This window comes from Sebastes fasciatus, chromosome 18 (assembly GCF_043250625.1).
Source record: "Sebastes fasciatus isolate fSebFas1 chromosome 18, fSebFas1.pri, whole genome shotgun sequence".
Lineage (NCBI taxonomy): Eukaryota > Metazoa > Chordata > Actinopteri > Perciformes > Sebastidae > Sebastes > Sebastes fasciatus.
The window spans coordinates 9,463,982-9,481,177 of record NC_133812.1 but is presented as its reverse complement, the minus strand read 5'-3'; the positions used below and the strand labels follow the sequence as shown (position 1 = coordinate 9,481,177).

Sequence of the window (17,196 nt, the reverse complement as noted above, 5' to 3'; positions counted from 1 at the left end):
CTTATCATCTCCAGCCAGAGCTCAAGTTGCCAGACACAGCCGGTATAAGCATGGGTTTTGTTATACTGGTCGCTTTACTGGCATGAAAACGCAATACCTGGCAACCTCATTGGGACAAGATGAACATAGTAATTGAGCTCGGCTGTTGTTTGTCAGGAAATGGCTCTGGCATATAACACCTCCTAAAACCACAAATTGGTGTTTTTACATTTCTGTTTGTGTACCGGTTAAACAAATGAGAAACAATGTGTTAATTATTGAGCTTTAGAGGTGTTGATGGGCATTTTTCACATTGGAGGGAACCATTTTAGCTCTGCTTCCAGGTTTCATGCTAAACTAGTCTAGCCACGTCTATAATCAGCTTATAAATCTTTTCGAAAATGCATCAAAGAGGAAGTGGCGAATGTTGAGAAAGATCTGGTTGGGAGGCAGAGGTTGCAGGATGTGATGTTATCGTAGTGGTTGTTATTGTGGTCGATATGACTGCCATCAGGTATGTTTAGAGGAAAATGCTTTCGGTAAGCCCTAAACATTTTTGGGCCTTATGTCCAGCCTTGTATTGTCTTTTGGACCTGCGCTGACCGATGTGTCGGTTTCTCTCTCTGTCTGTCCCGTGGGCCTCTGTGTGTTTTAATGCTTTAGGACAGGCACTTATAGGTCTGTGAGGGCCTGCGGTTTGTGTGTGTGTGTGTGTGTGTGTGTGAGAGAGGGAACAAGAGAAAGTGTGTGTCATATTTGCGTGTGCCACTTCTGATCAGCTTCATAATGGAAAAAGCAGGACGAACTCAGGAGGACGGAAAAAACGAATATTCACCTTCAGTTTTATGTGCCTTCAATGTGCCGTGATGATTCTGGTGAAGATACCTGCACGTTTCACTTGGACACAGACACACATAGTGTCACACACACACACACACACTTGGCAGATGCACTTGTCACCATTTTAATAGCCATGCAAGAGCACTTAACCCTTAGAGGTTCATGACATACCTTAACGGTCTCAAATGGAAAGAATGTGAAAGAGTTCTCCATATTACATACTGATACATCTCAGAGAGATATAACAGTAGATTCCTGTTCTTCATTCATTTCCTCCTTTCTTCTATAATTCTGAAATTGTATGCAGTACTGACCATCTAACTACAAAGCAAGGAATCTCTTTCTGTCTGTCTTGTCCGTATGTCCTTCGCATATCTCGAGAACCTCTCATCTGATCTACTTCACACTTGACGGGTGTATTGCTGGGGACCCAAGGGAGAGCAATGTCGAATGGGATGGAATTTGGCCAGATGGTGGCGCTATAACTATGAACTTTACATTTTGGCCTGTAACTTATGAACCGTACGTCTCAAGAACAAAATTCAGACGAATCTATCCGTATAAGCCTCGCCCATTTCCATCTACATTGATCTTCCGCCATTTTGAATTGTGTCCAAATCGGTTTTTTTGCTGCTCCTCCTACAAACTTTGAGCAATCCTCACCAACTTTGGTACAGAACATCTCTGGCCCTAGCCAGAAAAGGTTAGTTTTTTCGGATTTGGAAAAAATGTCATATCTCCTGTACGCTTTGTGTTATTGCAACCACATTTGGTAGACATGTAGGATGTCTGAGTGACCATGACAAATTTGCTGGCACTGTAGCAGCATCATGTAATTATAAAGGAAGGAATCTCTGGCTGTCTGTTTGTCTGTTTGTCTGTGTATGTACATGTATGACTGTCCTTTGCCCCCTGAGGCAAATTTGTGATTTGTGATTTTTGGGTTATACAAATAAAAATGTACTTGACTTGACTTTGCATAGCTTGAGAACCGTTCATCCAATCAACTTCACACTTGGCGGGTGTAAGCAGCCATACTGCGTTCTCGACGATGATGCAACCAGCACTTCTGAGGGCCAAACAATCATCCCGTTCCGGACTGGCACGCGCTCTGAACAGGCACTGCACTAGTTTATTTTTAATTACTAATGCTTGACATAATCTTTGAAATTACAATTTAAGCATTTAGTGCAATATTTGTATCAACAGTGAGCAGGTGTGTGGGTGTTAGGTCTTGGTTGAGGATGCAGTCTGCCTGTTATGGTGGTCATTGCTACCTATCAGTCTGATAGGATAGACTCAGACCCAGTCGTACACTACCCAAGTCGTGACGTGGCTTTTGTAAGGAATTCAATGATAATGCTCCGTTATCTAGCTACTAAACAGCCCTGCCTCTAGAAAATATGCCTCGGCTGTGTTTCAGCTGACTGACTGCCATCCTGACCTCGGCAACACTGGGGTTTCAAAACACTTCTACTCCCATAGGTGCCGTTGAGCATATTTTAGCACCAGAGGCTGCTTAGCTTTTTCATAGCTGTAGGATTCTTCTGTAATTCATCCTGTAACCTCAGACTTGGTTTCAGCAAAGCTTCCGTACTACGGTGAATGTTGGATTAAAAAGGATACCGTTAACATGAGATGATGATAATTACGACGAGGATGGTGATAGCTCGTGGTGAGTTGTAATTGGCCAGATGTAGATTGGTTGGTGAAGGGTATGCTATGACATCACAGTGTAGCATTATAAGAAATCTGATGATAAAACCAGTCATCTATTCACCCACACACATTTGCAGACACATACACTATTTCTTGGGCACACAGACAAATGGAGAGAGGACAAAAAACCCACATACCTCCCACAGTCTCGTATGGGTCTTGGCTTTTTTGAGCTAATCTGATGAGCAAAAATCACTGAATATTTATCTCTGCGTCACCCATACTTTTTTTTGGCTTTTCTTGTCAGTTAGAGTATATGAGAACATTTTCAGCAACAGTTGCGATTGCAATTTGCATGGACCATAGACTGTATGAAATATGGACGTGGTCTCCATGACGTCATCCATCTGAAGAGCCGATGTGAAGCTCAAAGCGGGTGGCTCCGGCCGTCGCCATCATGGCAGTTATGATACAGCCTAAAGCTGTTTCACACTACGAGCAACAAAAGCGACAAAATGGCCAAGCGTGGCCATCTAGGTTATCACAGTTGCCATCGAAGTATTGATCAAGCGTTTGTTGATGTAGTTATGTCGTTAAATAGTAATGGGAACTGACTAACGGCATTTTTTAGACGGAACGGAACAGGGTGAAACAAAAACATTTGATTGGTTGATGCGTCATTGGAGCGCTGAAAAAAAAGTTGTTGTCACCAGCTTGTAGTGTGAACACATCATTACTCCCAGTTAATCCAAAAAAATTGACAAAGAGGTGGATCATTGGTGGAGCCCTGGAGACACAGCAGAGCAGACAGCTCACAGCTATAGCAACCTGGTACGGCACCCACCTGTCACTCAAAACGGCCACAACCTCAATTATGCATAACTTTAAGCCTTAATATAATTTAAACGGGGAAAATTATATAAAAAATCCCCCCGTACAGTTGTCATGAACAGTAAAGTTGGGCATTTTAACATGGAGGTATATGGGGATTGACTCGCTTTTGGAGCCTTTTGAGTAACTGCAGTTTTTGGCATCTCTGTGTTGACTTCATTTCTCAGCACCGAAGGTTGCCAATTGGAGTAGACATACTGTGAAATACATGATACCAAAAAAAGTCCCATTGGTGACGTGTTTGGCACTGAAATTACGTATTAGGTAGAAGATTGAAGATTAGTAGTTTGTATAATAATATAGAACAGCTTATAATGATTGATAACACGCATCCATTTTCGCTTTCTTGGTGCAGCCACTTTTCACTGAAACAGTAACAGAACCCTTTGAATTTATAATTTATGTCAACAGAAGTAGAATATTAAAGAGTTGACCCTCTTCATCAAAGGTTCTGCACTCTAAAACGGTTGGATACAACTTCAATCTATGACTATTTTCCTGGCCTTAACCCCACAATCTGTTTGCAATGGGGCAGTGAAAATTGGGCCACTAAAACAGTTGGAAATAGACCTATTGAACGCTGTCAATGACAGTGGTTACTGAAGCTATGGCTCAGCACCCAAAATAGGTCACAGGCCCTTTTTTTGCTGGTTGGTCTCCACGCAACAATCACAGCCAAGGACTCATTTGCGTCCCGAGCAGAGAGAAACCTTGAAACGGAGTCTTTATATCATCTGAATGTCATTAAATACAGTCAGTAAGTTCTGAAAATGTGTGAGTGGTAGGATATTTGAGCAGAAGTGAAAGGAATGTCATATTAGGAGTGTCGTAGAAGCCAGATGAACACCAGGCTTTCACTGTTGGTAAAAGTATCAGCCAGCGGTGACACACCACAGGTCCTCTCTATGCTTGTGTCTCTGAGTAAGCCAGTATTTGCATTTTCCTTTCAGCTGCGATGGTAAGAAAATTGATACAGACAATATTAACTAGGCTATTATTGGGTCTTTTTATCATTCTGATCATTATAACCTTGGACATTTTTATGTAATAAAGGTAACGTACTGTAGGTCTTTAATGACTCAGCGTGGTAACCGCCTACTTAGAAGTTCTAGACTTTAAAGCAACGAGGAACTTTAATTTTGGTGTTGATTTTGGTGGGCCCTGTGGACAAAAGCAGTAGTGTTTCTGAGAACCAGAGTCCCTGTAGAAAACCTTTAATTTTACTGTAGCAGGGTCTGGCAGTCTGCCCCGTGTAGTCCTGGTTCTCCAACTGCAGGTCGAAGGTATATCTGGGTCTGTCCGCGGTGATCTGGTCGCTGCCGGAGGCCCCGCTGGAGTGTGAGCTGAAAGATTTCCTGGTGAACCTGCATGATTTTGTCTGGTTTTGTGCGGAATCTGAGCCGTTGGCACCGATGACAAGCATAACTATATACAAGGAGTCAATCTTCTTGCTTAGATTTGCTTATGTAGGTCATATAGAGGCATCAGTATTAAATTGAGACTGTTTCATAACCAGATAAAATGTCCTCACAATAACTTTAAATAGGCAGTATGGAAGATTTGTTATACTCTAAATGGCCCTTTATACACATCACAGGTTGATACATGTTTTGATCAATAACAGCAGTTCAGTGATTTCTCTATCTGGTGCCGTGAGGATGATGCTACATGCATATTGCACAAGCGCGAGACTTTTAATTTATTTTTATTTAAATAGACCAAAATTAGCCTCAGGGGGCTTTACAGTCCATACATATACAATACGTCTTCTCCTTTGACCCTTGATTCGGATAAAATAAGAAAAAACTGCGCGCGCGTGCACACACACACACACACACACACACACACACGCAATACAAATCATATATATGAGGAATCTTTGAAACATATTAATACATTATTTTGAGCAGATTTGAACAGAATAGATTTTGTCAATGGCTTTCACAGTTCACTTTTTTTTTGTAGTTTTCTCATTTTTAATCATAGAGACACTTCAGGTCCACTCTCACACAACCTCCGGCTTTTTAAAAAAAAAAAAGCATCCATATAGCACTATTCTGTATTTTCCCATGGTTAAAACCTCCACTTATGTTCCCATCTAGTTCATTAACATGTATACAGCTTTTAATTAGACAAATTTTGAATTACTTTCTTTTTTTCATAGGTGTAGAGTTTAAATACAAACAATATTTCATTATTTGATTTAATTTAGGAATGTGGTTAGAATATTATGTTGAAGAGTATAAATGGCAGTAGAAGAAGAAAACAATTTAACACAGACAAAGAAGTAGTCAACTCATGCAGTATAAATCTGAATACAGATATTTTTGTGAATTACATACAGATACTGTAGTAGCTCTGTGTTACATCCAAGAGTATACACAGAGTAGACAGAAGCAGCTATTAGGTCATACTACTGAGGGCAGTAGAGCACAGTAGAGAATGAAAATCATATTCAAGTGATACTGTGTAACACTTTCATATTCCATAAAAATATATGGCCATCATGACAAATACAAGACTATTGAATAAGGACAATCTACTCAGTATCAATATTTTCCAGTGAGTGCGGTTTTTATTCCTAAACATTTGCGTTACAGCGGTCTCTGCCCGCAGGAGGTCGACCAGATTTGGGCCCCAATACAAAAAGAATATGAATGAGAAAGTTTTTGTTTCTAGATCATGCCATACAGAGGAAATTAGAAGGCATCAACTATATTGTATTTGAAGATATCATAAATCATTTGGTGGTTTTATCCAAAACCCCTTCTGGTGGGTTTAATCCAGCAATCCAAGAAAGTGTGAGTCCAAGTGTTAGTTCACCACATAATACTGTTCCAGTACACAGGAAGGAACTGTACAGTCCTTTCAAATCAGAAGTAAAGATGAACCACATGCAAACCTACAGAGCATGACAGCATTCATAAGTTTGTTTGTAATGGTATGTGAGGAAGACTTCATTTGTATGTGTGTATGCGCCCATTCTGACACTTTATAGCAGCAAACTTCAAATGTGTCCTAATATTCTGTATCTTTTCCCTGTGGATCTAATTAACACACACACACATGCAATCACGCACTCGCAGGGCCACGCCATGTAAAAGGCATGTCTCCTCCCGGTGTTGCTGAGAATAACCAGATTATTTTATCTGGAGATATCAGCTCCTTTAGACATGGTGGCGATGGAGCGAGCTCCCCACTTCTCTGTCTCCGTCTGTCTGTCTCACTCTGACTCTATCTCACTCTCTCTCTCTCACTTCAGTAAAAACTATTACGAGACATCTTAAACTTAGTAAAACCTGTGCGCACATGTCGTGTGTAGTTGCATAGGAGTGTGTCTTTGTGTCTATTAATGGTCAAAGGCATGAAAATGTGATCTTATGGTATCATCATCTGAGGGCTCACATTGCTGCCTGTTAGAATTTTTATGGGCAATCTTTTTGGATGACGTGGAGGTCATGGGGTGAAGGGTTTTGGGTGTGACAGACGGTTGACTATTTGTACAGTGGCCCTGAGAGCTCAACACACAGCAAATTAAGAAAACACGTGCAAAAAGACAAAACACAAGCAAATTAAGAAAACATCTTCACCAATTAGACAACACATCACTGCAAATAGAGAAAACAACCAAATACAGAAACGTGCTCAAAGTAGCACAGACAACAACGGGAACTGTAAAATGATGCACACGGCTGGGACATGCTTGTTGTTGCCATGGTTTTTAGTTTTCAGCAATGAGCTAAAATGTAATTATGTTTTTTTTAACATTGTAATGACATGATGAAGATATTATTGCAGATGTTATCGTTAGCTTTTTGCTTTTTGTTAGCCTGCCAATTCAAACAACCTTGAGATGTTTCAGTCTGGAGGAAAGTGGTGGACTGACCGAATGACGGACATTGCCATAGAGCCACTAGCTTGGCTAAAAACATCATCTACCTGTCTAATGGCCTGATTAGACTATTATCAGGCCATTAAATAGGCATTATTGGTTGCTATAAGCACCATAGATGTGGGTCATTAAGGGGCCTACTAAACCTACTATGTTGTAAAAGGAACAGTGTGTAGGATCTGCCGGTATTTAGCGGTGAGGTTGCAGATTACAACTTCCCCCATGTGCCAAGTGGGTAGGATTGCTACGGTGGCCGACATGTAAATGGCCATCTCTAGAGCCATTTGTTGTAAGAGTTGGCTGCTTAGAGTGTGTGTGTACGTGAAAAGTGAGTGGTGAAGCAAGAGAGCAAGAGCGGCGGCGACGGGAGTGAGTTACTTACCTTATTCTAAGGTAACGAAAATAAAACGGTTCTTATTTTCAGGTGATTATACACTAATGAAAACATATTAATATCATATTCCATATTTGCCAATAGATCCCCCTAATTGTACACACTGGTCCCTTTAATAGCAACATGTTCTATCACATTGTAAAACTGAATGAAATGTTATGTTTTGAACACAAACAAAAAGGCTTCTTTAGGTTTAGGCAGCAAAAACAGTTAAGTTTCGAGAAAAACATTGTGTTTTGGCTTCAAATAACAAAGTAAAAGTGAAACTTAAAGCTTGCGAACACAAAGAAGACTGGTTTCTGGTTTCACATGTGATGCGAGCCCCAGCCTCCTGGGGGAAAACCCTGTGCCTGACTTCCGCTTCTGCTCCTGTCATAATTACTACGGTCGCTAGAGGTCGCTGTCATGTTCTTATATACCTTCTTTCGGTGATCTACCATGTGAATAGATGATTAAACCTACCATTGGGTCTAGTATAGGCCCCTATTGACCCACATGTATGGTGCTTATAGCGACCGATAATCCCTATTTAGTAGCAGTCTGATTGGTTGCTAATGCTTTGATGTCACAGGATAATATATATTACAGGAAGATTTAAAAATCATTGAATTCAATGAAGTACGTGTGGTAGAACAAAGATATTGCATACAAAATGGAACAACATAATGTCTGTCTACAGCCTCTAAATACAACTTCTGTGCAGTGTGCACTGAATCATTCTTAGATAACCAAAGTAATATATGTAGTATGTGTTAAAGATTACAAGAGCTAGGTTGAACCTCTCTTGTGTCATACAGAGAACAATACAAAAGTGGACTATTAGCTCTGTTCTGTTTGGCACTTGTAACAGAAAAGTCAACATCCAGAACTCCTGCACAGCGCTCCTTACAATTCAGTCCTTTCTTGGATAACATTAAGCATTTCCCTGATACTCTCTTGTCTCATTTCTAATGTGGAGACTTCCCTTTCTTACTCCAGACATCATCAACGTCTGTTTTATCATTTTCAAATTTATCTTCTGCTTTTTTTCCCCTCCAACTGTTTTCTGTGTTTGTAATCGTTTTCCCGTTTTGAGGAGACATGCCCTTTTTGTCTCAGTAGGAGATAAGAGTGAGGACAGGAGATGGGAGGAGTTAGTATCACATTAATGAAGAGACTTATTATCAAATTTATGAGGGCTGGAGCCACCAAGCCCCATCATTCTGCTGCCACGAGACAAGTAGTGAAAGAAAGCCCGGCGGGAGAGATTGAGAGAGGCAGGAGAAGGATGAAGGGAGGATGAGAAGGAGACGAAGGCAAAGAGGGACCTCTGTGATAAAGAAGTTATTAATGGTTTCATCTCTTTCTCTTGCTCTGTTTTTCTCTCCCTCGCACCCACAAACACACAGTCAACTGGCCTTTCCTCAGTGTGTTTGCTTAAGACACTGATACTCCCCACTTCAAAGAGCCGAAATGAACTTTTGCCATGTAAATACGGCCGCTTGTATTCACACACGCACGCATGCACACACACACACACACACACACACACACTCACACTCACTCTTCCTCTGTGGTTTTCTCTCTGCAGTCTTTCATCCTGCCTCTCTGTCTCCTTGATGGCCTCAGAGGAGCAGAGGAACTCATTCTAAAATAACCATCCTCATAGTTATCATATTCACACACACACATAAACACACCCACGCACAAATGCAAATACAAAGACACATAAGCACCCACTGACTTCACATAGAAACGCTTTTGTTTTACCCGTAGCCGAGGCCAAGAAAACAACTTTAAGAAATCACTCCGATCTCTCTTTGGCTTCTGAGGAAGGGCGTTCGTCGGCGGGAGCGTCCAGCCCACAACCGCCGCTGCTGACCGGGAGGAAGGAAGAAGCTTCTGCATATGGATGTTAATGAAAGTGCTCCACAAGATCTGTTTAGTGGACTCATACATATAACATCACAGCTAAAGGCTTGAATAAATGTCAAAACTTGAGTTCCTGGAAGAGCTTTTCACCCGGTCGGTCCGTCGGTCTGATGCCAGCGAAACCACAGAGGCTGCAGCAGAATTTTTCAGGATTTCAAGAAACTCAATTTGTCAAGCAAATACACGTTGCCAAAAAGATTGCAAGCCTTTGGGTAACATTAAAAGGCAATCAATCATAAAACATTGCTTTTCTTAGTGTTGAAACCTGTTATCTGGTTGGACAGAACAGCAGGGGTTTGGGTCATTCTTGCCTGTGAGATCTTAGAGCAGTGGTTCCCAACATATTTTCCTTGACCCCCCCCCAACTTGCAACTGACAAAATTTTCTGACGTCATCACCCTTAAAAAAAATTACAAATCCTCAAACATACTGTAATCCTCAATTTGAATAAGGTGATTCACTGTATTAAATTGGTCAACTTTTTTTTAATGAATTTAACTCGTCAGTTTTGTCAACATATTTAAAGTGATGACGTCTTGACGGATTTGCCAAGTGAACGCAGATACATAATATCATCTTTTTTTGTTTACTATAATAGTGTTAGAGCTGAAGTAGATTTTGTGTTATTGTGGTTAAATAAATGTAATGCATTATTTGTTTGATTGCTGCTAGACCGCCCTGTTAATACAGGTACAGGCCTCCCTTTGTGTGTGGCAAGTGGAAGAGCACAGTGAAAATGTTGTTTTTGAAAGGCTTAACACCAACAAATATGGATTGAAAGAGAATATTTTGTGCAAAGAAAGATGTTGTGAATTTTTTAAATCTATCTTTTTTCAATACATTTTAACTCTGGAGTTGTTGGAAATGTTTGGATAACACGAGTCAGAAATAAACCTGCAGTACGCAGCCACCTCTGGAATCTAATTCCACAGATTCAGTAGTATAATACTAATATTAGTGTAGCCTGATTTTTATCTGCAACTATGCAAAAATACCGGGTTCAAACCGAATGTAGCCTACGAAATAGCAAAAAAATATATATTTTTAAATAGTTTTATATAAAGACTTTGTATAAATTATCCAGTAAGTGTGTTATTCTGATTTTCGTTATAGATGTGCAAATCTAATTTTGACAACCTCAGAGCAGACATATTCTGGTGCACCCCAAAGGGGGCCTGGACTCCTGGTTGGGAACCACTGTCTTAGAGAGTGTATGTGCATGTTCACATAAGTAGAAATATTCAGTTTAATGATTTACATGAGTATGGTCAAGTAGAGGTTTTGGAGCTACTGTAATGTTGGAGGAAATGGCAGTGGCTGTGTGTGGGTAAACTGAACACCAGTTCATAAATGTGTGACTAGCTGTAGTATCTGTGTGTCAAACAACACTTACGCATGTAGTAAGTGACAAATGATGCTGTTGGCTGCTATCAGAACAGATCCTGAACCCCGAGGCTGTGACAGAGACGCATGACAGAGACCCTGTTTGTCTTTTCTCACCCTCTCCTCCAGCACTTAGAGCCCCGATAAAAGGCATGCAGGCCTACCGCTTAGCGACATGAGATATGACAAGCACACATTTAACTTTAACACTCACACTGTGTTAGGGTGGATAGAGGGGCTTCATCAGGTGTGACGGTGGCAAACGTCGCTAACGCCAGCACATTAGCTTGGGACTCTAAAGTCTATTTGTGTGTCTGGAGGTGAGGTTAGATGGACTGTGAGAATCAGGCTTCTGACAAGAAGTGACCAAAGTAGGAGTACTACAAGGGAACTCACATCAGGCAGTGTTGAGTGATCTACTAGGGACCTCTGAAATCTGTTAACTTTTTTTCACAAATTCAGTGTTTTATGATTTAAGCATATTTTGTCATCAGAAAGAGTGTCTAATCATGTGGTGGATGAATAAGACTTCAACAATTCAATGAGAAAATATTCAAAATTGAATGAATGTTGATGGATTTGATGTAACACATTACATCTTTTTATAAAAAAAGTGCTACAATACAGTTATAGAACAAAACATTCCATCCTTTTATAAAATATAGTGCTCTAAATTCAACTGTTAGCGTTGAATTCCTCAGTTTTTTTGTATGACTTGGCCGTCTCAGAGGGCCTCTTTGACATGACTGTGTGTGTGTGTGTGGGGCCGGGCCCCGCCCTCGGTGAAACGCCAACACAGAGAGCAGCAGAGGACAGAAGCAACGTGCCCGTAAATGATACCAAAACATTGCAGCATAGTTTTTTTCCTGTTCATGCGGCTTAAGCGCTATGAACAAAATGCTTATAATTGTAGGGAAGACCCTGATTTTTATAAATTGCGTCCACATTTTGGCAAATTCCATGATATTCCATGATTTACAGTTGATTCCATTATTATTATTTTTTTTTTTTTTTATCAAATTCTGCAATTCCGTCTGTGACCATTTTGGTCACCTAAAAATGTCTTATTCAGCATTTGGTTGTACTTAGCTCCACCCTCTCGTGTCACTTCTGGTTGCAATAAAACAAGATGGCTTACTCTGTTATTCTTTAATATAAGCTGATGGACACCATTAATAACATTTAAGTCTTTCATATGAGCTAAATAATAAAACTGAAATGCAATAAGATTAAAAAAAAAAAAAAAAAAAAATTCTGCCAATAAAATATTTGCTCTTCCTCAGCTAAGATTTAATTAATATTTCAGTGTTATGTTAGGAAAAGGCCAAAATATCCAAGTCACATTCTCTCACCAAATACCACTGCAGACAGGGTAAGGTCACTCGGGTCCATGTTTTAAACCCAATGGGAAATTGCCGTGCTTCCGCTCTACCTTTCTGTGTGTGTTTGAGTTCTCATGCATGGACCATGTACTGGTCCGGTCATGTGGGTGTTATCTGATGAACAGCTGATGGTGCTTATAGGAGAGTTTCCCCCCTTAAGAGCCTTTCCTGCACACTGTAAATCTCACTAATAAGGCCCGGGCGCCCGGCAAGCCCCCTTCCATTTTACCGCCGGGTGATAAATAACCGCGGCCTCACCAACCGGACAGCGACCGGACAGAGCCAACTGACTACAAAGAAACAGAGCGATCCCAGAAGTGAGTGGTAATAACTGTGGATAGGAAAGGACTCAGGATACACTTTGTGATATCAGACAGAGGAGAGTCATGAACAAGATAAATGTGTGTATTTGTCTCTGTAATTGTGCGTAATTAAAAGGTCAGAGATAGGATAAATGTTGGAATAAGGAGGTTGGCAGCTTGTCTGCCTCCGTCCGAGTTTGTGTGTTTTAATGAAAACGTGGTTCTTTTCTGCACGTTTCTATGGCAACGACTGATTGTGCATGGAGACAGCCGTCTGACGGAATGTCCTCACCCCCGCAAGCTCATTAATTACACACACATACACACACGAGTGCGCACTTATCACTTATCTTCTCCATGTATGAAGGTTGAAGTGATACACACAAGTCCTGTAGGATGGGGAGGAGGAGGAGATAGATAAAGGGAGGGAGGGAGAGAGGGAAGGGGGGAGTCTGGGAGAGTTAGTGAGGGAACTGTTGAGTTGCTGTTATGAATGACTTTCAGGGTGAGAGGAAGTGGCAGGAGGTCAATATCATAACCTATGATCCCTATACTCTGCTGACATCCATCAGTGTGATGATTAATGATGATCAACCCTGTTAGTTATCTGTCCTGCAAATGTTTACCAGACAGAACCCTCCTGTTGTGTCTGTTAGCCTGCTAACACTGCACACATTAAAGGGTCGAGTGATGATGAGGTAACGAGAGGAAGTTTTCGGAGGTGGAGGGTGAGCCCACGGTCCATTTCCTGTTTCCTGGTGTGGTCAGTAGCCATGCAGAGTCGCTGTGCCCCATAAAGAATGCATTCACATGCGCCCCCACATGCCATGCAGGAAAGGTTTTTATTAAATTATGTATGATTCCTGTGTTTTTGTTACCATGCATCATAAAGCTGACTGTAAATGGTAAAACATCATGTGGAATGTTATGCATGTTTGAGACGGACGATGTGAAGCAAACAAAGCAGCGCACACAGTTGAACCTTGCACATGTAATGTATGGATAACTTATTGAAATACAAAGACAATATGTCCATAAAAAAAGTACTCAACACCCACCCATCACGAGATATTTATTATTATTTGCCTTTACAGAAGCTTAATAGCAGGAGAGTGTTCCAGTGATAAATCTGACCTCTGCTGGCATGATTGTTACACCATCTCATTGTCCCAAAGTAATTGATGATTACAGCTTATGCAAGTATTCCTAGATACTTAGTTCATTCTGTACTGCAGTATTAAGACATGTGGGGGCTTGGGGGGTGGTCCGTGTTGTCCACAGCGAGCAAACTCCGGGTCTGTGAAGTGAAGCCAATGCCAAAGTGCCTTTAACTTGCATTTTTTCTAATAGCCAGCAGGGGGCGACTCCTCTGGTTGCAAAAAGAAGTCTGATTGTATAGAAGTTTTGTGAGAAAATGAGCCTACTTCTCACTTGATTTATTACCTCAGTAAACATTGTAAACATGAGTTTATGGTCTCAATCGCTAGTTTTCTCCTGCAACTTGATTGGACGCTGTCGGATTGGATCAAACAACCTCTGGTGGGGGGCAGTTGATCGTCTTCGTGCAAACACTTTTTAAATAACATACTTTTAACTTGTTGTCATCTTTGTGCTTTGAGGAAGGTATCAAGTATTTTCAAGTCAAAAGGCTCAAATCCAAGTGAAGTCACGAGTCCCTGCTGTTAAAGTCCAAGTTGAGTTGCAACTCTTTTTTAATTTTGTCAAGTCGAGTCTAAAGTCAACAAATTGGTGACTCGAGTCCACACCTCTGGTATTAAGACATGTGGGGGGTGGTGTCCGAATTGTCACTGAAGTACTGTTGGTAATGGTAATGCTCCCAAAATCTCTGCGTTGGCAAGTGGCAGGGCAGAATACTGCTAGTATCAGCAGGTTAGATATCTGTTGTGATGCATGAAAAGAATGTTTTCAAACTTTTTTTTAAAAGTTTAATGGGCCCATAATTACTCAACCTGCCTCACACACAATCCACACTTCCTCCTCTGTCTGTCTCATAATAATCCTGCCTTCTAAAACAGACACAGGCCTATGCACACGTGCACACACACACACACACACACACACACGCACACACAAAACGCACACACGGTGATCTATGTGTGAATAATAAGGTGTTAATTCTGGAGGTGTTGCCAACATGCTGTCCCCCTTCCGACACACTCGCAGACCAACACATAGCTCTTGTTAGACCCTTCCACTCATTTCCTCTTTTTCTTTCCCTCGCTGTCTTCAAAATATGTAAGTGATTTGGCCTTTCCTGCCACAACATCTGATGGCTTTATACAAGACAGTTGCAGCCTGGCCTGACTCATACACACACACATGCACATGCATACTCAGTAATATGTGATTGTCTTCAGAGTGGGTACTGTGTTTATGTTTAGATCAGTGCTACAGATTGTACAGCGTCACCTCTACGCTTCACTGCAACACACGCACCGCATCTGCCCCGACTTGTGTTTACCTGGAGCGCCTTTTTGAGCCCTAACACGCTCAATGGTGGCGCGTTGGTTACGGGGTGTTAGTTTTCACTTGTGTCAATGTGCGTTTCCTGCTCTTTCAGATACAGATGTCTACGATTTGGGGCTTTCTCCTTTCAACACCTTCTCTCTCTCCAGCTGATGGCCACAGATAACACCTCCCTCTGTCTCATTCCCTCCCTTTATTCCTCTTTCATCCCCCCTCCTCCCTCCTCACCCTCTGTCTTTGCGATAATACCATGTGGATGTTTACCTCGAGATAACTTTATTTTGACTGCTTGTGTGCCCCTGTGCCAGCGGTGCTGGTGTATGTGTGTGTGTGTGTAGGGGAAGCTGCTGACAGACATGGACAACAGGGCAGCACAAAGAGGGCTGACCCGGGGGGTAAGAGGGGACATGAGTGTGTGTGGTTGTTTATGGCGGTAATGGGCTTTTGGACTAGACCTCTTTTGATCCCTCCACGCCACCTCAGTTAGCACCTCTGTACGCTAGGAAGTGTTGCGTACAAAGACATCTGCTCTCTGAACTTGATAATGAGACACCTTAGACCTTTGGTCTAAATGAATTTTTAGCCTGCGCCGCTACACAGACACAAATAGAAACACATTTTCCACACATGACTGCATTTCGGGCACATTGTTTGTGTTTATGATAATCTTTTTAGAACTTTCTTTTCAAGGAGAGGTTTACGGGCAACGCATATAGCACAGCCATGCTGCCCGCACAGCATCTGCTCTGTGTACGTGCTCCACAGTAATGCATGTTTATGTGCTAACTTGGCAAAGAAGCATTTTATTAGTTTCTTTGCATCTGTCGGATGTTTGCTGTGTTATATTTAGCGTTTACATCCCTGCGTCTGAAATTAGCCCTGCCACCGTGGAGCTAATTCTAGGAAATATATGCTAAAATAAGGTCTGCGTAAAACACATTCTCTGGTTTCCACTCGCCTGGCTCTCTCTGATCACTCGGCTGTAACCTGCTAATCACAAGCAGCACGCATGGTCACAGCCCACTATGTTTAGACACGCTGTGCTCATATAGGAAGATGCAAACACACACACGGACATGCACACTTTTTGCAGCGTATGTATCCACCCATGCAGCCCACATGCACGCAACGCACACTAACCGCCCGTCTCTGTTGTTGTAATTGAATTTGAGGTAAAACGGTACGTGTCCTCAGACTGCAGCGTGAGGTTAACACAGACATCTGTGGCTGGGCGCTTACCGTTTGGAATAAATTGGAGCGTAATTTTAGATTTCTGACCATATAACTTAAATTCTCCACGAGCTGGGATAATGTGTGTTGCCGCAGTACAAAAGAGCATAATTTGATCTTGACAAGTTGCTGTGTCATCGGGAGGAAAAGTAGTTTGTTCCCTCTCCTCCTCAGTTCACGTAAGGTGATGACAAAAAGAGATTAAAGGTTAGAGGAAGAGTAAGTTGAGGTTTCATAACATTTCATTGAATCAGAATCCATTATTGATTCAGCTTATCAAATCCGTCTCCTCTGAGATCCCTCGTTGACTCAACTTAGGTTCAGGATTTAACATTTGTAGGCAGCTAATTTCATTAACAACTTGTTCAAATCTCAAATATTCATTTGAAATATATAATCAATTTTTGTTGGCTGAGAAGGCAGAAACTGGTAGCACCACCTGAAAATGAGCTGCATCTGTCACATTGAAATGAAAGATGTAAAAGGATATTGAATTCTTTAGGTGGACCTTTTTTTGGTGGCTAAAATATGTTTTTCTGTCCTCCATGTCCACAGCACTGTATTGCTTTGCTCCGGTGCCAGTGCTCCTGTCTGTTTCGCGATGCTGGGGTCACGCAGACCGCAATCTATACTATAAGTAATACACCTACTAAGTACCTCATGCAACCCCACTTCAAAACACCCGAACCATCCCTTTAAGGTATTTGAATGATTTTTTTTTCTCTAGAATTTACGAAAGTTGAACTGCTTATGAGCAAAATGTACAGAGCATCTGGCTGCGGCGCGTTCTTGCTGTGCCACGGCTGACTTTGTATGCACACATACACAGCAAAACTAGTGTTTGGT

The 17,196-nt window shown here is 41.5% G+C and overlaps 1 long non-coding RNA gene across 1 annotated transcript in view; it reads left to right on the top strand.

Moving 5' to 3' along the window:
- LOC141755687 (uncharacterized) overlaps positions 1 to 16,983 on the top strand; it is a 49,307-nt gene extending 32,324 nt beyond the window's left edge. Inside the window, exon 5 of the long non-coding RNA XR_012591319.1 lies at positions 16,906 to 16,983. This is a non-coding gene — a long non-coding RNA (uncharacterized LOC141755687). The remainder of the gene's footprint in view (positions 1 to 16,905) is intronic.
- Positions 16,984 to 17,196: the final 213 nt, after the last annotated feature.